General features: G+C 38.0%; 1 protein-coding gene and 1 long non-coding RNA gene across 5 annotated transcripts in view; one reads left to right on the top strand and one right to left on the bottom strand.

Annotated features, from left to right (window-relative positions):
* LOC6576440 (laminin subunit alpha-1) overlaps positions 1–21,776 on the top strand; it is a 100,487-nt gene that overhangs the window by 47,872 nt on the left and 30,839 nt on the right. Inside the window, exons 1-2 of one of the 4 annotated variants that reach the window (XM_044009140.1) lie at positions 15,292–15,379; positions 16,244–16,397. The exons of 2 other annotated variants lie outside the window; for them this stretch is intronic. The gene's annotated coding sequence lies outside the window, so the exon portion shown is untranslated. Of the gene's footprint in view, positions 1–15,291; positions 15,380–15,758; positions 16,398–21,776 lie in introns of those variants that run through there. One more of the 4 variants, XM_032728748.2, reaches the window with a different exon arrangement.
* Positions 14,726–15,286, bottom strand: LOC116803853. The gene is made up of 2 exons (XR_004363860.2): positions 15,038–15,286; positions 14,726–14,972 (listed from the first exon to the last, which is right to left on the bottom strand). It is a non-coding gene; the product is annotated as an uncharacterized LOC116803853 (long non-coding RNA).

Here is a 21,776-nt window from a genome sequence, read left to right as displayed (position 1 = left end):
TATAAGATGGTCTTGAATTTAGTTGAGATAAATGAGAAATAAATTTAAAAACAATACTCAAATCAGTCAATTGTTTACGTCAGTTTTATTTACGTTGATCTGAATCTACCTCAATGCGGATCTCAATGCTATTCTTATTGTGAATTCGGTCATTCTTCGGTACATCAGAGGCACACCTAAACTCCTAAAGCCTTTTAAAGACGTGAAAAACATTGGCCAAAAATCATATTTAATTAAAACCAAAAGAAAATATTATCAATAAGTTGTTATTTCTGTTGAGAAATGCTCTGGTTTCCATAAATCCCACGATGATCTCATAGCAAAGCAAAGTGTGTAGCCTCGTTAAACCATTTGCAATGAATTACGAGGTATGCAGCACACACACACGCACACACACACAAAAATGCACGAAAAACAAAAAGGCACACAGTAATTAATAAATTATTTCCAGTCAATAAACTGTGTGTGTGCGTCTCTCTCTCTCTCTCTCTCTCTCTATTTCTCAGTTGCAACATGAACCAAGTGCGCTAGGCGGTGGGCGCCCCGCGGATGCGCAAGCGCCGCACCGCGCCCACGTCGCACACGCCGCACACCCCCGCTGCCCGCTGGCAGCAACAGGCATGTCGCTGCGGCATGTCAGTTCATTAGGGTCAAATGGCTGACGGCAACTGTAACGTCTGTGGCCTGTGCGCGGAGCCGACGCTGAGAGCTCTGGGAGCTCTGTGATTTGGGTTTTCCACGTTGCCGCAGCGCTTTAGCGGTTCATAAAAATTAGCTAACCATAAAATTAGCCAAGTTTGAGAATCTCGTGAAGTAAACATAAATTCAATTGCATTTCATTCATAAGCTGCGGCCCAACCATCCATGCGCCCATCCGTCCGTTCGTCCGCCTGTATCCGATTTTCAATTTTCCATTTTTTTCGGTTTTATAATTTATGTTATAGTTTCGTTTATTTGTGTTCGTTTGTCTTTTATGAATGAATATCAAACAACTTTATGGCTGGCAATTGTCTGCGCTTAGTTTTCATTGACTGCCAGGGAAAACTTTGTGTTTTTATGTGCGCCTCGATGAAAATAAATAGCTTTTCATTCTTTTTTATTCACTAGCGAACCGAATGCCAGGTGTGACTGCTGGCTAGATCGTCATAGTGTAAAAGATGAAAGCAAGAATAAAATTAGCTGAGCTTGTTCAAATTATTGCTGTAGCTGTGATTTTTAGCTGATCGTAAAGTGGCTCCGTGAGAGATGAGAAACTGTGAGAATTGTTCTAAGCCAGCGATTTTTCGAATTTATTTTGTGAGGATAGAAGTTGAGAAGCTGGCAAAGAAATTAACTAGGAACTAAGCATTATATCTAACTCTATCTCTCTCTCTTTCTCTCTCGCTCCCTTCGTCATCTTGCTTCAATCCCTTAATATAAACTATTTATATTTATACTATATTATATTTAATCTATTACTCGTATTATATGATCTATATATTATATGCTCTCATATATTATAATAATAATAATAGATCAATATTTATATGAACAAGTAAAAAGGCTCTAGTCAAGACTGCTCGACTAGGAGATACCCTGCACCCTTCAAGCTGATATTCAAATCTTTCTGCACTTCTTGTATGCATACATACATACATGCATAGACATGCATCCACAGGCATGTAAGCAGCGTCTGCGATTGGGCTGCAGTGCAAAGAGAAGTGAGAGCAGCAGTGACCTTGAGGGGTTAGTGACCTTGAGGGGTCAATGACTTTGAAGGCCCTTGAAGGTCACCTTAAGGGGTCAACGACCTTGAAGGGTTAGTTTATTACAGAGTCTACATTTAAAATTTGGAAGCTCAAGCTCTAAATGTTTAGGAGATATAATAAAATAACTAATTTTCGACAGGGCTTTTATTCGATAATAAAATATCGAGAGTAGTTATCGATTTTTTTATGCATACGGACCTAGGAAACAAGTTTCAAGTCTCTAGCTCTTATATCTTCTAAGATCGACGCGGTCATACAGACAGACGGACAGGGCCAAATCGACTCAGCTCGTCGCCCTGATCAAGAATATATATACTTTGTGAGGTCTGCCACGCCTCCTTCTGTCTGTTACATACTTTTAACAAAACCATTATACCCTGATTTCCCATTGAAAATGGGTTCAGGGTATAAATACTTTACCTGATATTATTGAAGTTTATTCAACTAGCTTTCTCATCTTCTTCACTCCAATCATATATGTATCTTTTAATATGATCTATTTATCTATCAATTATTTGTATGCCTCTCATCTTATATTACCCAGACCTTTATATGATCTACATATTCTTAATTCATAGACAAAGCTCACCCGAACATATTTTTCAACTTCACTCAACTTCCTCTCCCATTGCTCTCTCTCTCTCCCTCCCACCCTCTCTTCCCAGCAATCACATGTGCTGTTTGTTCAAATGTCAACTCGTTAGGCTTTGGTTTAGCCTAAAAAAAACTGGCCAAAACAATTTTCACGTTGCTTATCCACCAGCAGCAGCAGCAGGAGCAGCGCATTGATTGATTACAAAACGTGCGCCAAACGTTTTCACGGCAGCAGCAACATGCAACAAGCGTAGCAAGCAACCAGCAACAACTGCAACCAGCAACTGCAACAAGCGAGGCAATTGTTTTTCGCGCATCAGGAGATTTTCCACAATGGCATTTTCTTCATTTGCGCCTAACAATGGCAGCACTTTGTCACGATTTCGCGCCGCCAACAACAACTGTTGCCGTTGCCAGCTCTAACAAGACACCGGCAACATGTTGCTGCTGCTGCTGCTGCTGCTGCCGCCGCCGCTGCTGTTGTTGCTACCATTTAATGTTGCCGTGTTGAATTATCACCGCGCATGTGTGACTAACTTCCCGAGGCGGTGCACAACAAAAAGATAACCAAAACCGTTGGACGACACAACATGCTTTGCTTTTCGACTGTTGCTCCCTACCTCCGCGCCTCCCTTCGTTCACTTGCTGCGATGCTTTTCACCTCAAGCCTGCGCTTCACTCATAATTTTCACGGAAAAGAGAAGGAGACAGCTAGAGTAAGAAAGAGGAGGTAGAGAGAAGGAGATTCTTGCCTTATTTATGACTGCAGTGGCTACTGTGTCTGCATTTGGGTTATGCTGGCAAATGCGGCACTTTAATGATCTTGTTACTCTCGGCAATCGCTCGCTCATCCGCTCGTTCGCTCGGTCGCTCGGTCGAGCCCTTTTGCATGCCGGTCAAGAGCAACAACAGCGACAGCAACAACAGCAACAACAGCAACATCAGCAACAACTGAGCAAATCATGTTATAAAGCTGAACTAACGAGCATTGCCCCTTATTCACGTTAATTCACACATCATTTCATTGTTGCGCTTTAGCTGCCAATGATGAATCACCCAAATCATTCATAACTAGAGAACAGCGTGAGTTGCACCAACTGAGAAACAGAATCGCAAGTGGAAGTTCGGCGGAGAACTAAACTTAAAAATACCCTAGCTGAGAGGGTTATAGATTTGAATATATTTTTCGATATATTTTCATAACATTAAGAAAGTTTCTCACACAGTTAAAGAAAATATAAAATTTGTAATGTAAGATAATATGTAAAAGGGTTTGAGTAGTTCAGTTTTAAAGAACTTAGATAAATAATAAAATAATATAGGTTGTAGAATTTAGAAAGTGAGCCGATATTTCATATATATACCATTCTAAAACGCTTTTTTGTTTTGTGCAGACATAATTTCTTTGCCTATCCTACCCTAAGTTTTTAGCTAAACAAATTAGCTAATTGCCGCAACAGCTAAATGAAGCCATTAAGATAATACGCTTCTATGATTATAATTTTCTGGCTACTCAAGAATAGCTGTTAAGCACCCACTTAAGCCATACTAAATGTGTTGCATTAAACTTGTAGCTGGTAACTCAACAAACATCCCAAATGATGCCCCGAGGCAACTAAATTATGACTTATTTATGCTTTCTATTCAGCTTTTGTTCTCATATTTTTGCACTGCCCACTACATTCATATATTATTCATAATCTTTCATGTTTCCCAGAGTATATGATAATTTACGTAGCAACTAGTCAGGCGCATTGTGTGTGTGTTTTCTATTTGCCACAATCACATTTCGTTATGTCTGGAACATTTGCATTCGCGCACCTCGCTGCCGCCCTCCTGGTGCGTTGCTTCATCATCAGCTCGCATCTTCATCAGGCAGACGCCTTTTGGTCGTGTTTCGTGCTGTGCCCGATTAGCACTTCCCATGCACTGCTCAGAGAGCAACAGAAACAGCAGCAGTCGCTGTATATGAATGTGTTTAGACTGCTGCACTTCCGTTTCGTGGCTTGCGTTTTGCCAGCTGCTAAAGTCATCTGTCTTGGCTGTGGTCCATGCAACTGGCAACTGGCAACTGGCAACTGGCAACTGGGAACGGCGACAACGCCAACATCCTCCGGCCTGCGGGCCAACAGACACGTAACGTCATCAACTTGACATTTAAATTGTGCTCTTGATAAAGTTGCCAACATTTCTCATCTGTCGCTGCAGCTAAGAGAGGGGGAGGGGCAGGGGCGACGGCCGGCTGTTGGTCATATTGTTGCAACTTCAAAAAGAGACGCAGGCACCAACAAACTTAAACATACATACATATACATATATTCTCTATCTGCCGGCCAGCTGTCATATTCTCTAAGAGCTGTGTGGTCTCTGTGCATATAATTCATATGGAGCAATTTATGTCAACTGAGGTGACAGTGTTTCTGTATTTATTTTTGTTGCTTTCGCACGAACGCAAATCATGCATATGAAGCCCGACCCTAGCGTTGGTCTACTAGACCATAGAGCTTTCAAAAGCTCACCAATACTAATGCCTGGACGTGCAAAACTACGCTTACCGTTATAATTAGGCGTTTTATTCGAATTGGGGCTCATAAAACATTTGACTCATCGTCTGTGACTGCGCCCCCAGCTAGCGCAGCCAGCCCAGTTCACAGCTTTTGGGAGACGGCGGCTCGACTGTTGCATTTTTTACGGTTATGCAAAGCTTTCAACATTAAAAAATCGTAAAAAATTCTTTAGTACCGAACATGAATGATAGTTCTTATACCCTGTAACTACGGCCGATGTGTCTTTGCTGAGAAGACAGTTCGAAAAACATGGGAAATATTTAATTGATAAGATTTTATAATAATCATTAATTTTTTATAATTGAATCATTTTTATTACTATCTTTATTATATTTTTTTATTTAGCGATATCCTTTAAAAAATTTAAAAATATATAATATAACATATATGAAAAATAATATGTAATCCAATTGTTTTTATAATAAATATAAAAATAAAAGATCATGGTTTATTGTTTACAGTTTGTATTATTATAAAGAAAATATTTTTATTTATTTATTTAATAATTATATATTGAGATATATTGAGAAATAAATATAAAATAGTATTGATTATAATATATTTAGAAATATATTTACCTTCGTTGCCTTCGTTGACACTTACAGGGCATCTGCCAGTCGAGCATGCTCGCCAAAGCCCTCTTACTTGATTTCCAAAGTTAAATGTATGTAGTTTGCAGTACCATTAGTTTTATGCCTCAGAATGTGACCGCAAAAACATGTCAAATGCATTTAGATACCAGAACCCAGGTCCACACACACACACACACACACACACTATCTTGGTGGGCGTGAGCTGATGCACTTTCTAATGATCCATCAACGCCGCCTGCAACAACATCAATCTAAAACTCTTCTGGGCAGCCTCATCTTTCATCACGCAACCACAGGGAAAGAGAGAGAGAAAGAGAGAGAAGATGCATTTAATCAAAGTGCATTCGCTTTAAACTGAAAACCATGATCCAGCCCACGATCTGCGTTTGGGGATTGCGTGTATTGACACTCGACAACGTAAATCACAAGTGCAATTAACAACTCCTCCGACAACCGACGACCGACGATCGACCGAACGACGTTGATCATCCTCGGCCATAGCGGAAATTGTTGTTGGCTCAATAATAGTAAATTGCAATTAAACAAAATTGCTAATTTCAATTGATGACAGACGCCATAAATTTTGGTGGCTGCCAAAAGGCAGGAGTCCATTTCAAATGCAGCTCCTCCACACACTCACACACACACACTCATACGGCTTGCTTTTCTTAATGGAGTTGCCACTTGTTGCAGCTTGCATGTTGCAACTTCAAGACGTTTGCTTTTCTGTTTGTTTTGGCAGGTCAGCTGAATAATTGATTGGCTTAAATTAGAGAGCAAACTTTCTAGCGTTTAGTATGATCAATGCCCAAGTGGAACTGGTTTCATTCATTAAGGGTAAATGCTGAAGATGATATAGGCATACAAATATATATACATGTATATCTGAATATAAATATCATAAGAGTTTTAGCTCTACAGACCTAATCGAAGATTCATTATGTAAAGCTGATAATTTGTATTATTATTCAATTTTAAAGTCCTATATCAATTGGGAATATATGTATATAGTCTGATTCACTAAGTTGTATGTTTGACTTTGTCACGTCTTTCGACATTTGCTATTTCTTCCACTGTATTTACATTTTGAACAACAAATATTTTCTTTATTTTTTTACTATTTATATTTTTAAAAAATTTTTTTATTTGAAAATTTTTTCAATAATTGAATTGATTTAATTTTGTAATTAAAATTTTAAATTATTAGTAAAAACGTGATTTTTTAATGGCTTAAGCTCCATTGGCTGGTAGGCATCTCGTATACTTAATCTGGAGTTGATTTTATAGATTTGACTGTATTACTATAAAAAATCTATACCTATACATAATACAATCGTAAAAACTATTCTGAGTAGATACTCATAGTTATCTATCCAATCTAAGCCGATTATTTTTCAAAATATTTGATAAATGCCTAGTCGAACCCAAAAGCAATCTTAGCCAAAAGAAGAAAAGACTTTAGCCAGCACGTTTTGTTGTGGTTAGCCCCCTACCCCACAGGCATACAACCCCTTTCACTCTGCCCAACTGTTGCCTGACCAACTTTCGCCCATGGCAACAACAACAACAACAACCACAACAACATCAGCAGCGGCATCAACAGCAACAGCAACATGTTCTCATATCAGACAACAACAAAAATCACAAAAGCTTTACCGACGAGTGCAACAACAAGCCGAAAAATCAATTAAAATCAAGACGACAGCAACGTGTTGCGAGTGGGGCCAGCCAGGTGGAGATCTAGAGAGAGAGAGCGACAGAGGGGGGCCAGCAGCAACATTAAAGGTAACGTTAAAGTGTAATGCATTTGCACTTGGCACGCAAAGGAAGTTGCAACTGCCGCAAATGCTGCAGCAGAAATAAAAACAAAAACAAAACAAAAATGTTACCAACACTTTCAGTCGCTGTCGCTGTCGCAGTCGACGTCTGCTGCGACTGCTGCTGCTGACTCTGCTGCCGCTGGCTTAGAAAACAGATCAAAAGGTCGAAGATTGCGCCAAGACGAGGACGCCCACTTTTTCGCACGCTTTTCTTGTAGCTTGCGCCGGATACGCGCATGCCTGTTCATACACACAGAGATAAACGTTTAATCTATAATAAAGCCCGTGGAGCTGTAGCTGAACAGCTGCCCGGGCAGCGCTAGAAATTGAAAAAAGTGGCAACGACAGCCGCTGGTGAAATTCTTTCATCAATAGACGCTTACATACTGAATGGGGCGATTAGTATAAGAAAGGGTAAGCCAAAGCAAAATGGGGCTCTAGAGAGGGACTTCAGTGCGATTTGAGGGTTGTCAGCATTATTAACTTAATTTCAATTCAAAATTTAATTTAGGAATCAATTTGTATAAATTATTTTTCATAAGAGAAACTGCAAAATCCAAATCATTTTGGTTTGATTAAAAACACTCGGAATCTTCAGAAGCCACACTTTTCCAAGCTTTCATAATTTGTTATGATCTTACATACATACATTGTTTTCCATGAATAAACTATACATTCTTCATATAAATTAGAAATGCTTATATTCATTCACTTCTTATCATCTACTTCCACAGTCAACTTGACAACCCTACAACACATGCGTAAAATGTTTATAGCCCCTTTCTGTCTTCCTCTCTCTCTCTCTCTCTCTCTTGCTATCTCTGTCTTCTTCTCTGGCCCGGCTAAGATCCAAACAACCAATAAATAGTATCAATCACAAATGATCGCAAACGAGACAGAGGCGACTGCGCCCAAAGAGTAACCAACTGGCCAAACTTGCAGCTGTCCCAAAGAGTCCTACACGAGAATACCTGCGCACTCCTGCTCCGCCTCCTACTCGTCCTTCTCCTCCGCCTCCTGCCTTTAAGCTTTCGGCATCACAAATAATGATTCATGCGAGAAAAGTAGCGGCAAGAACAGGTTCTAAGTGACCAGAACGTGACTTGGGTAGAGTTTTCATTCTTTTTTTATTTATTTTTATTTTTGGTAGTAGAGACAAAACGCTGTCTCTTTTTGGTCCTTTCGGCACATGTGCGACAAGACGGCATTTATTATGGTTCAATAGGTCAACGATGCGTTGAGTGGGGAGGTAAGAGTCGAGAGTCGGATGGCGAGAGACCAGAGGCGAGAGGCGATGCGGATGCCATAAGTTAAGATCATTGCATGAAAAATTACAGTAAGACACGTCAATCGTCGCAGCGCATCTCTCACAACGAGCCGTGTAATGGACGTTGCTCCGTAAATAATGAACAGAACACAAAAAAAAAAAAAAAAAAAAACACAATCCGAAACATTCTCTCTTCCACATATATGAAGGCAGCGCCCGATTGCGATCGCAGCAAATCAGAAAAATATACGAAGAAAAAATACTTTTTAGAGAAGTTGTGCAGAGAGTGATTGCTCGACTAGATGCCCTGTAGGAAATTTAAAGAAACTAAAAGGCGAATATATATTACATATAAAAATATTATATTTAAATATTGTGGAGCCTCAATATATTGCATTATATATATTTCTTATTTTTATTTAATTTATGTATAATATATTCCATTTGGTTATAAATCATATTGAATGAACCATTTGCACCTTTTATTCCTTCCCGATCAAAAAATGAAATAGTTTCAAAATAATCGAGAATACTTTTTCAAATGCTTTGAACTCAAAATAGATAACAAAAATATAATATTTTTCAGCCCTAGAGCACAGACCACTATCGAAAAATCATATACATTTATTTACATTTTCCTGTGCCAAACTTTATCACTAACTTATCATACCCCACACACCCCACCTGACTATAGGGTATCAAATGGCAACTCGTGCGCTCTTCAGTGAGAAATGTGCGGACCACCAGAGACAGCTGCGACTTGTTCGCTGCACTTGATTCTATAGACTAGAGCGGGGAGCATTGGCTAGAAGGGGTTCCTCGCTCTCTCTCTCTCTCACGCTGGCTGTTTGCAGTTTGTCAAAAAGATGTTGGCGTTTTGATAATTTGCTGCACAGCAATGAAAATTTCTGTCTGTGTGTGTGTGTAGGATTTCCTGTTTGTGGCCAAAGTTTTTCCTAAGCTTTACACTCAGCGTACTCCACATGTCTCTCCTGCTGCAACGTTTTATTTTTTTTTTATTTTTTTATTTTCTTCTTCGTTTTGTGGCCGCAACAAATCTGTAGCTGATTTAAATCTTTGCATTTACTTATTGTTAGTTTCCAGTTAGAGGCTTAAGAGATTTCGGTTGCTCAGTGTGTAAGTGATTGTGATTGTGTGTGTGAGTATTTCGTGGGCTTGACTTTGACAGCGAACGTTGCAGTTAGTGGCAGGTGAGGTTACCATTATATATTTCTTTTTAGCATGATAGACAAATATAGAAGAAGATAGAGATAGAGAGAGAAAGGGAAAGAGATAGATAGATGGATAGCGCGATAGTAAATGCAAAATTGTCATAAAACTGAAAAGGATTTTTAATTTTTTTTTTTTTTAGTTTATAAAAGGATTAATACAACTTCTAAAAAAATCGAGTCATCAGGTATAATAGGCTCTTACGAGCTCTATCGTTTCTACACTTTATAGAGTCCAATGACGCTTGCGATATATATCAAAAAATTGTCTCCCACTTATAATCAGAACAGGCAGACTAACAAGTTTTTCTATTTTGATATAAGTACGACCATATGGAGATTCTTAGATATATTACAATATATATAATCATATATGGAAATGACAAGTTCATGCCATTGTTTATATCATTATTCCAAAATTATTTAGCAATAAAAAGAAAATCAAATTGCTCAAATTATTTTACAAATAAATAGAACTTGCTCTAATCATTATAAAAATCTATGTAAAGTGTTACTTTTTGATAGTTGAATACATTTATTCAAATAACGTCTGTCCCAAATGCCCTATTCGAAACCCCTTCATGCATTATTCTACATAATTTTATATTATATTACAATTTTCTGTTTAATTCAAGGTGTTGGCCTTTTTGTTTATACAAAAGTCTTACGTTTAACGCTCCGTCATACCAGATTAATCAACTCTTGACCTTATTTTGCCTAAGAATGTGACTGCATAATGCTCTTAGCCAGGCCTCTATTATGCAGCCCTCTCGTCTCTCATATTTATAGACTTTGCACGTGTTTTTAATTGTTTAAATTGAATCAAAAATTGAATCAAAAGTTGCTCGTTGTTTTGGAGTCTTATGGACTGCGCAGCAGACCCAGACCCAGATCCCAATTCAGTTTCTTAGATCTTGATTGAGTCCGCGACGCAGTCTGAGCAAATGCAGTTACGTTGGTGCGTGGGGTCTGATCTACAGACAGCTCCCCTCCACGTCTGCGTCTCATTTTGCATACGTAATTTTTATTGGGGGCCCCCATTCCCCCTCCCTAATTAAGTTTTCTGTTGTCTCGACGCAATTTCAATGGAATTAGAAAACTTTGCTGCCCGATTATTGTTATGCGCGGCCCGTCGATTATGGCCCATAATTTCGAGAGCATTTTGTTGTTTTTGACGTTTTTATCGTTCACTTAGTTGCTGCCGAAAAAAAAGAAAAAACAGCAATAACAAAAAAATCAATGAAGAAATGTAAAGCTAAAAAAAAAAAAAAACTAGTTGAGGCCAACGAAAAACCAATCGAAATACTTGCATCAAAATGCGACACACGCATCGTGCAGCATTTACTTTATTGGAAAAGTCGCAGAAAATAAGAAGAAACAAGTGCATTCTAGGTGTGAATGCTTAGCTTAGCAGATACCCTAGAAAGAGTGTGTGAAAGAATTTGAACTATTTTAACATTGATTCTTAACTTAGGGCAGAGGTTGAAAAATATTCCATAGGTATATAGAAATATATAAAATAAAATAGTTCTATCGATAAATATCGAACTGTAGATTATATATAAAGTAATTATAAATCTTGTAATAATAATATATAATATAATAATATTCAATTTAATGATATTAAAATTTTGTATTACTTTGATAATATCAATTTGGCGATAAATATCGATTCATAGGAGAGTATATACCTCCAATTATATATCATATAAATCATTATATGTGTGAGGCACGTTGTTCACATTTCTATTTTCGTTTGGATAGTAATAATATTCCTTTATCGATATACGAATAGCGATGCATGGATAAGCCATTATTCTTACCTATCTCATACATCATCACACCCCTTTCATATGTAGAACAGGGTATATAAAAATGATTTTCCCGCAGAATGCGGACACACGCAGTGGACGTTGATGGCAACAACAATCACAACAACAACAACAATCACAACAACAACAACTAGCTTAAAAGAGGTGATGCAGGTGGAGAGCTGCTGCTGCTGCTGCTGCCGCTAACCGGCTGCACTTTCAAGCTTGGCAATTAAAATATTGACAGTTTTTCCATAGAGTGCGGAATAAGAAGTTTTTCTATTTTTTCTAATTTTCATTTCTTTTTTGTTAGTTAAGGATTTGTTCTTCTCGAAACATTTATTTATAAGAGCTCCTGCTGATGTTGTATATGTTTCGTGTTGCTGTTGTTGTTGTTGTTGTTTTTGGCGCGAAAGGTTAACGCGACATGTTCATGTGACAATGTCATAGAACTGCCGGCAGTCGGTTTGGTCTGAAGCGCATAAATAACTGCGTTTGTGACATGGAATGCCAAAGCCAAAGCCAAAGCCAAAGACCGAGAGGGAGACGCAGAGCCAGAGCCAGAGCCAGAGCCAGAGCCAAAGCCACAGCCAATGCTTGTCGCCAAGCTGTGTGGCAACAGACCTAGTCCCAGACGGCTCTCACTGCCCGTCTGTCTGGGCTGTTGGCCATGTCTAGCGCGGATTGGCCTGCTGCTGCTGCTGCTTCTTCTGCTGGTAGCAAGGTGCGGTGCCCATATGAAGCACTCAAAGCTATTTGTAGTCGTCGCTGCTGCTGCTGCTGCTGCTTATGGAAAATTTGTAAGATGTTTTCCTTGTGCCGAGTTTCTTGACTATTTTTATTTTTTCCATTGCATCACAGCAGATGCGTGATAAAAAAGAAAAATATTTAAGTGCCAGCCGCAATGGATAATACATCAGTGGGCCACATATATATGTGTATATAAGTGTCTATATATACATATATATATTTAACGTGATTCAAGTGCACATTTGCACGGATAAGCTCAGGCATAAAGCGTCTAGCTTTATGTTGATTAGTTGGCTTATTCGGGAGGTAGTGGAATCAAGATGCACTTTGATTCTCAGCAAAGATCTTACAACAAAAGATTAGACATAAGTGTGTGATAACATAGAAGATTTATGGAATTAGTATAAGAAAAAAAAAAAACTCAAGTATTTTAAAACTAATCTGAGATGAAAGGAAATTCGATTAAACAGAAGTCTTACAACTTAACCTGCAGAATAAAAAGCATATTATTTTAGTTTTAATTAAGTTAAATATTATCTTTATATTCCAGCTTTTTTTTTTTAATTTATTGAATATCAGTGAAAAATAGAAAGTGAAAATAGAAATGGAATCTTTCTGTTAATGATTAAACAATATTCACTCGGTAATCTGAAGTTTATGTACAGAGGCAAAATCACAGAATTAACACTCCAACGCGAATCTATATTCTATATAAATATTTATATATTCTATATAAATATTTATTCTCACACCTGAGCATTTGGCAGATGGAATCTAATTAGAGAACTTCTACAAACGGATCAACGCAAGCTTAAAATGGAAAGAACTAATCAAAGATATATTTTTAATATCGAGAAACTATAGAAAAAAGAGAATTTTCTCTTAGACTTTGCTTAGGGTTACTCTACATATGAATTATAAAGTTTATTATACTCATTCACGAAAGTGAATCAGTATATTGGTTTTGTGCAATGTCCGTCTTGCTGTCCGTCCGTCTGTCCGTCTGTCCGTCCGTCCGTCTGTCCGTCTGTCCGTATGAACGCAATCTATTTCGGCGCTATTGAAGCTAGAGACTTGAAATTTGGAACACATACTCGTGTATATCTCCGATTTATAAAGTGTTAAAATTTTCTCGATCCGCCCTCTAGGGGCGTGGCAAATCGGAAAATGCATTTTCCGATATACCAGAAATCATGTTAGTTAAAGAGCTAGAAAGCTGAAATTCGGTGTGTAGGTCCGCGTTGACCACCCAAGATCACGAGCTATGGCGGATATATCTACGCCCATTGGGGGCGTGGCAAATCGGATAAAACTGTATCTCCTAAAGTTGTAAACCTAGAATGCTGAAATTTTGCACGTCAGCTAATGGTATGACTCTATAAAGTCTATAGATAAAATTATAAGTCTATGCCCATTGGGGGCGTGGCAAATCGGACCTGAAGATATAGTGATTTTTTAAATTCTCCTATATTTTGGACACTACTGATGGCAGAGACCTCAAATTTTGTATATATACTCGGACTGATCACCCAAGACCAAAAAGTTTTGTCGGATATATGTCCGCCCACAGGGGGCGTGGCAAACCACAAAAGTTTATATCTCCTAAAGTATAATAGCTAGAAGCTTTAAATTTGGATAGTTGAGTTACTGGTAGCCTCCTCTATCGATTCCCCAAAAATAATTTTTACGCCTCTTTAGGGGCGTGGCATATCGAAAAATACCCTGTAATTTTCACATTTTTTTAGGTTAAGCATTCAAACTTTGCAGTTAGGGTACCGTTATCTCTTTCTAAAAACTGACCAAAAATGAGGTGTCTACGCCCAGTTGGGGCGTGGCAAATCGGAAAAACCTGTATAATCTACAGTATTAGAGCGAAACTTAACTACTAAATTGTTGATGGGATGTGAATGAGTATTCCGCAGTCGGTAACGCCCGACTGCAACGTTCTTACTTGTTTATATGTAAATTTATTTATATACGTTAATTATATTTATTTATATATAACTTTTTATGTAATACAAGAAAATGTATTTTCATTATATTTATTTAATATTTATATTATTAAAAATCAAAATATCATTTTTTTCATTAGATGAAAAGATCTTAAACAAGCTCGATTTGCAATCTTTGCTATGTTGCCAACGCACTTGTCGCTGGCAACATGTGGCCAGCCGCTTGGCAACATGTGCTAGTCGTCTAGCAACACGCGTGCAACATGTTCGAAGCGAACGGCTTTCGCCTTTTTGGTCAACATTCTCTGATTGGGACAAATCTAGTGATGTAAATTTGGGTCGAAAATTCGATGTCGATGTTCATCGATGTTTGCAAAATGATAAATCGATGTTGTGTAAAACATCGGCTATAAACATCGATGTATCGATGTTTTCTACCAATTCCGTTATTTTTCGTTAATTCAATTCTTAAACAACATTTCTTCAACATTTTGTTCTATTTTATGAATGGACCGCAGGTGGTCCTTCATGTTGGTCGTGTTACCCGCAATCTTCAAAACTTTGTTGCAAATGTTGCATTTCGCGCTATTTCCATCAATTTTGTAAAGTGCCTCCAGCAAAAGCTTGTCTTTGTTGTTATTCTAGAATAAATACATTTGTAATTGCAAATAACTATATTTATATATATTTTCAACAATTTACTTACTTTGGCATTGCAAACACAGGGTAAAAAAAAGAAACAAATTCGCGAATTTTTCTATGTGGCAGTGTATCCATATGTTCTGCAATGTTGTGAAATTTAACGCCCGATGTTCTGTCAAACATCGATGCATCGCTTAACATCGGTATCAATAAAAACATCGGAAAACATCGGAAAACATCGCCAAAAAAACATCGATTGTCGATGCATCGATGTTTTTTCACAAATCGCGATCAGTTGCAATGAGACGACGCGCGCGCTTGGTTACATGACGAGAATCGTTCGGCTGTCCACAACGAAATTGTCGCGTCTAGAGTTACGTATCGGTGTACGTGTGTGTGCGAGAGTGTGAGTGTATATTAAAATTTGTTTATGCAGAAAGCAAAAAATAAACGAGTAACAGAAGACACAGCACACGCCGCGCACAGCAAATCATCTTTTCTCCGTATGCAATTCTGCGGAAATGGCAAAAACCGAACAGGAAAAACAAAAAACATAAATTAAAATTCAATCGAATCAGCATTCGGATTTGTTTTTTGTTGATTCTAGCCAATTGCGAACCCCCGCAAACTTAACGTTAGTTGGTGTAATTAATTAATTTAGTATTTTTTTGTAATATATTTTTCACACACGTCAAACGCGACGCGAGGCGACACGTCGCGGCACGTACGAAACAGCAATAAGAGAAGAGAGCCAAACAAAAAAAAAAAAAAAATCATTTCATTTGCCATGGCGATTGAAGCGATTCGATTCGATTGATTGCTCGCTTGATTGATCTATTTTTGCACTTGATTTGCGACGCACGCGCCGCAGCTAAAGAAGTCGCAACGTGACTGGCGCTCCGCTCCAGTTGCAGGTTGCATGTTTCAACGTGCAACGTGTAACGCGAAGGCGAGAAGACGAGACGGGACGAGCGGGCGAGCCACTCAGTTGGCAATTATGTTGATTTGTGCAACGTGCGACTTCATCGATCGTGCGACAGAACCGGACCGAACCTATCCGATCCGCCGATGTTGATAACACTACAACAACAAAAACTACAACAACAACAGCAACACAAATTTGCAATGCAAAGAAAGAAAATTGATTTGATTTGATCGCTTGATCCACGCCAGATTATTATCTCTTGGTATTCTTTGCATTTTATGTTGTTGTTGTTGTCTTTGGATTTAATATTCGCGCGATCGTGACACGCCCACTATTTGATTATAGAATACGCGCGCAAGGTGTTCATTAGCTGGGCGTACATTGAATGGAGAGTGCAAAAATTTTAATAATAATAATAATAATCAATAATAATAATGATGCTGATCAGAATGATAATGATAATGTAATGCCAACGAATCATCTACTAAAGGAATTTCCTGTAAGCAAAGTGTGAAGAATGGGCGAAAAAATATTTATAACAATTGATGGTTGCGGCAGAATGTTTGCGGATATAAAAAAAAATTAAAAAAAAAAAAAAAAAAAACACATTATAACGAAAAGTATTATGTGCAAAATAATGTTTCTAATCTTTGAGAGTCTGAACAGATATTTGATAAATAATGACATTATATAGAAGTTTTTTTTTAAAATATAATATATATTCATTTTCATAATGTTCTGTTTGTATTACTTATAAAGATTTGAATGATATAGCCTCTTATTTATTTCCTATCAAATAAGTTGATTACCAATATATATTTTTATAGTACAATATATGTTGTATAAAAAAAATTTATTACGATGTTTTTACAAAAGTAATCCTATTAAAATTTTATTGAAATCTTCCATCTCAATGACACATTTTCATAAAACTTCGCCAACTTCAGATTTCGTAAAGATTTCCAAATTATTTACTACCAAACTGAATATATTTAATCTTCGTTAGGCAATAATATTTCACAACAATAATTTATTTACGTTGTCTTTTGATTCTTAATTGAAGTTTGGCTTAAAGCATTCAGACATTCCATATCCAATAAATCAACAACTGAATTCAAGTGCTCATCAAGAGATGTTCCCAGGCCCAAGGCCCGATGACGCCTTCCATCCAAATATTTGCCTTTATATAGCTCTCAATTGTGACCAGTTTTAGTGAGTTTAAGCTTCGAATCACATTTACATATGTAATTACAAAGAGCTATTAATAAGCTTCTTCTGTTTTGGGGGCTTTGGCAAAATGCTAAGCTACTCCTACAAATGCAAAGCTGATTATATACTAAGTACGAAATCGGTGTTCAAATCAATGGCTAATAGACGCAAAAGATTACACAATTCCTAGGCCCATAACTCATTAGTGGAACGCCCTAGAGCTCTATTTAGTGGCTGATTGTCTAGACGGTGGACTATCGGGCACTATTTGTTGTTGTTGTTGTTGTTGTTGTTGTTGAAATGCGGCTGCAAGTGATGATTGGCTCGGACATGCATGATGATTAATGGGCGAGACTGCACAGATTTATGGATGAGTTTCCTCTGTCCCCCACTTGGCCTAGCCCCATCTTCTTCCTGCCCCCTTTATCTTTTGCTCTGCCCATCTTCTTGTAGCTGCAACTAGTTTTTATTTTTTATTTTTAATTCTGGGAATGCTAATAGAGCTGCAACTGCTGCTTAACTTGGCCTGAAGCCGGCTTCCCGGAACCCAAAGTATCCATAGGGCTCATACAGTAGTTGTCATTGTCTTAGATACTCTCATTTTCTCGTCTCGTTGTTTTTGGTGTCGGTCGCTATTTGCCCAACTGACAGATAAAAGCAGAAACAACAAGCGCATATATGTGACATTCCATTAGCCAGATGACAAATGCAACAATGGGGCAATATTTGCTCTCGTCTGATAAGCTTGGCATTCTATTATTTTTCATAGTTCTTCATTTTCTTCTCTTCTCTTCTTTTTGTGTTAATGACTTGTAAATAAAGGTAAATTTTTAGTTGGGCGCGTGTTGCCAAAAAATGAAATAATAAATTATGTATGTACAAAAATTATAGATATTATAAAAAGGCGGTAATCCAATTAAACGGCTCAAGCCACAGTGAGAGACCGGCTGACCCAATTAGGCGCGCTCCTTACCGATCCTCAGCGACGATTTGAACTTGAAAGCGGCGCCTCTCCATTGTTCTTTGTGGCGAGCCCGTCTCTCTCTCTTTCTCTCGCTCCCTTCGTCGCTCTCACTCTAATAAAAACGAGTTCTGACAATGCGCAACTCCCTACACAAGAAAAAAAGATCGTATCGCGCTGATCTAACGGCCGCCCAACTCAGTCTCAGATCTCACTCCATCTCACTCTCTCTCTCTCTCCTTCTCTTTCACTGTCTGTTGCTCCTTCGCATTGCTCTGCGTTTCAAATTGTAGATCAAAGATCAAGCAAGAAATACTTAAATTGGCATACCACAAACCCACAAAAGCCGCAAGCCAAAAACAAAGCCTGAAGCATAACGAAACGTGGTTACCCTATGATTTAACTGTTTTTTCTGATTCTTGATCATTGGCTTTGCTGTGAAAATTTTGAGCAGAGTTGTATTTGATTAGAAGTCGAACTAAGTTTTAAGCATTGAAGTTAAATTATTTGAATTGAGAGATTATATTTCAATTATAACTGAATTTTTATATGCAGATGAACGTGTTGCGTGATCGTTAGATCGAGTTGATTCAAAGAGAAATTCTGATGATACAGTTTATATTGATAGGTATATCACAATTGCTTCAGTTTCTACTTGATACAAAGACAATGAAATTTATTCCTTATCTGCAGCTCGCGATCAGTCAAGTTCTAAATCTTTCAATTCAAGTGATCAAACATTTCGCCCAATCGAACAATGGCAATAAAAATTTAGCAAATTATATTGAAAACATGCACATAAATCTAAATTGTTATGCCGAGAGCTAATGCAGGGTACCGCCACATATGGTAAATATCATGAAGATCAATGGTCGAGACGTATAGAAGTAACATTATAATTTTAAGTTTAATTACTTCCTCAATTGCTGGCGTCTAGGCGAACACAGATAGAGAGATAGAGAAAGAGAAACAGAGATAGAGAGATAGGGAGAGAGAGAGCACACTTCTGTCTGTCACTCAAATCAACGGACATCAGTTTGAAAGTTTGCAGCAGCTGCTGCTGTCGTTTGATCGAGCGAAACAAGTGCATTCGAGGCAAGTGATTGAGTTGGTTTTTGGTCAGAGAGTTCGAGTGTGTGAGTGTATGAGTGTGAGTGCGAGTTGGAGTTCGAGTGCGCTTGTTTCATATGCATATGAGTGCTGCTTTCTACGCTCGCAGGCGACCCTTTCCCATGCAGCGACACACACGATTAATCACATACACACACACACACACACACACAGTCGGCAGCCACGATCAGCGATCGTTATCGAAAAAGCATAAAACTGACACAAAGTCAAAGTTAAACAATGCAACTTGCTTGAACTCTAAGACTTTTCGACTCTCTTCGAATCTCGACTCGCGACTCTCGACTCTTGACTAGACAACGACAACGACAACGAAGGAAACTCGCAAACGACGAACGACGAACAACGAACATACACTGCGATCATGCTGTGTGCGATCTTGACAATCAAGATCAATATCATGCCATTACAATATTTGTACAAGACGCTTTGCCTCTGCTCTCCATCTGCTTGGCATCTAGGCACAGACTGACTTTCCAACATACTACAAGGCCTACGGGCCATAAGAAAAACGTAAAATAACTACAGAAGGCAATGGAAATATATAATTTTTCATGTAACGATATTGCAATGCCCTTTCTTCAACAGAGAAGTTTAGGAAATTGTAACAGTTGGACTCGACTTATAAATTTCTCTAAGTCTGCAGCTCAATTTATTTAGATCTGGATATCTCTGCAAGTGCATTAAAAACATTCTCAACTGCTTAACAAAAAATCTTTAAATTTGCCTGCAAACAATTCTTCAATATTTAATTTTAATTTATTATAAATTAAAAATTGTTTAAAAAGATCTATCGATCGGCAATTAACTTTATTTGGATCTCATATTAAAATCTCTGCATATCCATTGACAACTTTCTCATCTGCTTCACAACTAGACTTCTTAAATAACTGTTGCTAGTTAGCCGACAACTCGGACGGGAGTGCTATAGTATCCACGGCCTCTCATATTACCTAGATTATATGGACAAACACAAACGTCTAGGGGTTTGGTATACAAATTAGCCTGAACCTAGGCCAAGCGCGTTTGCATGCCCGCTGTTGTTGTCTGCTGGGCTCGCTTGTCCCGGAAAATGCTATAATTATGCAATTCCTCAAAGGCGCTGACGGTGGTCGCTGCCTCCATCCTCCCACCTCTCGCCACCCAAAGCCCAGCCCCACTCAACATGAGACAGCCAGCCCCCGTCGCACATAGCATATAATCTGGCAAGGGTGCGGAGGAGGACAACGAAAATTATTGACTGGCAGTCCAAAGAGTTAAGGCCTTCAAGTAAATTGCTGTAAATCTTTATTTGTGCAGCTACTTAAAGAGCCCCGGCCACAAGCTATTCAAGTTGAGGTTAACAAGCCGCCAGCGATTAAGTCATTTCTTATGTGGGCTCATTATTTTGTTCCCCCATTTTTGTTTTTGTTGTTGTTCGTTGATGTTATTGTTGTTGTTGTTTTTGTTGTGTTGCCCCTCGCAATGCGTAGCTGTTGCTACTGGGCTTGCATCCCTCGACCGCCCCTCGCCATCTGCCAACCGTCCTGCTGTATTGCAATTTTTCACAGTCTAAGCCCAAAATTTAAGAGTCTGGCAAACTCGTTTGCTGCGCCTCAAGCGGAGCCAAGCAACATTCGCTGCTTAGATCTGTAAATTGCCCGCAACTTTGTTAGTTAAAAATATTTTTTATTTTATCTTGACAATGCGTTGTCACTTGCTTTAGTCTGTGTGTATGTGTATGTGTGCTATGTATGTGTTGACTGTGTGACAATCGGGTATTTTCCGTATTTGTTCTAATTAAAAGTGACAATTCTACGTAATTAGCTGGCGGCTATTTTTAACACTTCACTGATTTGGCAGCTAAAAAGGATATTTTGTATTTTCATCTTCTTTGCTTAAGCGATATCAAATTTCCTCCAATAATTGATTTAGCTCATTTCCTTAATTAGTGCTGACAGCTGCGGCTTCTGTTTGAAATGTTTGGCTAATGAGCAAAGGAATATGTTGCAGAAAATTTTCTAGTAATTATATTATTATCTCTATTATATACTTGGAGAAATTATTTATTTATTCATATATCTATTTCATTAAATTAAAAAAAAAAAAAATACTTTTTAATATTTATTTAAATAATATAAGCACATTTTCTTAAAGTCTACAAAATATTAAGCATACATAAAATAAAGAAAAATAAAATTAGTCTTTCGGCTTATTAAATTCCAGCCTAATATAATAATCTATATCTAATATACTAATCTAGTATAATATTCTTCTTTAATAATGTCTGCCATTTCAACATTTCCCAAACAAATTCAAACAAACATATTTCCAACCAATTAAACCATAATTCTTTCATTAAATCGATGCTTTCACTTGATTTCATTGATCATTTTTAATCACAAAGATCACTGATCAAATCAAGTTGAGCTCGTAAAGCAATAACAAATTACATAAACTCCATTTCCATGACCCAGTTCCCTTGTTCTTAGCAATGCAGCCTTTCACTGAGCACCCGCTGCGCTAAGCCACATATATGTCCCACTTTATGGAGCTCACTAGGATTCAAATGGGGCTCATCGCCTGACACACAGTTCAATT

This window comes from Drosophila mojavensis, unplaced genomic scaffold (genome assembly GCF_018153725.1).
Source record: "Drosophila mojavensis isolate 15081-1352.22 unplaced genomic scaffold, ASM1815372v1 contig_36, whole genome shotgun sequence".
NCBI lineage: Eukaryota > Metazoa > Arthropoda > Insecta > Diptera > Drosophilidae > Drosophila > Drosophila mojavensis.
The sequence above is the reverse complement of the archived record's forward strand: the minus strand, read 5'-3'. Positions and strand labels throughout refer to the sequence as shown.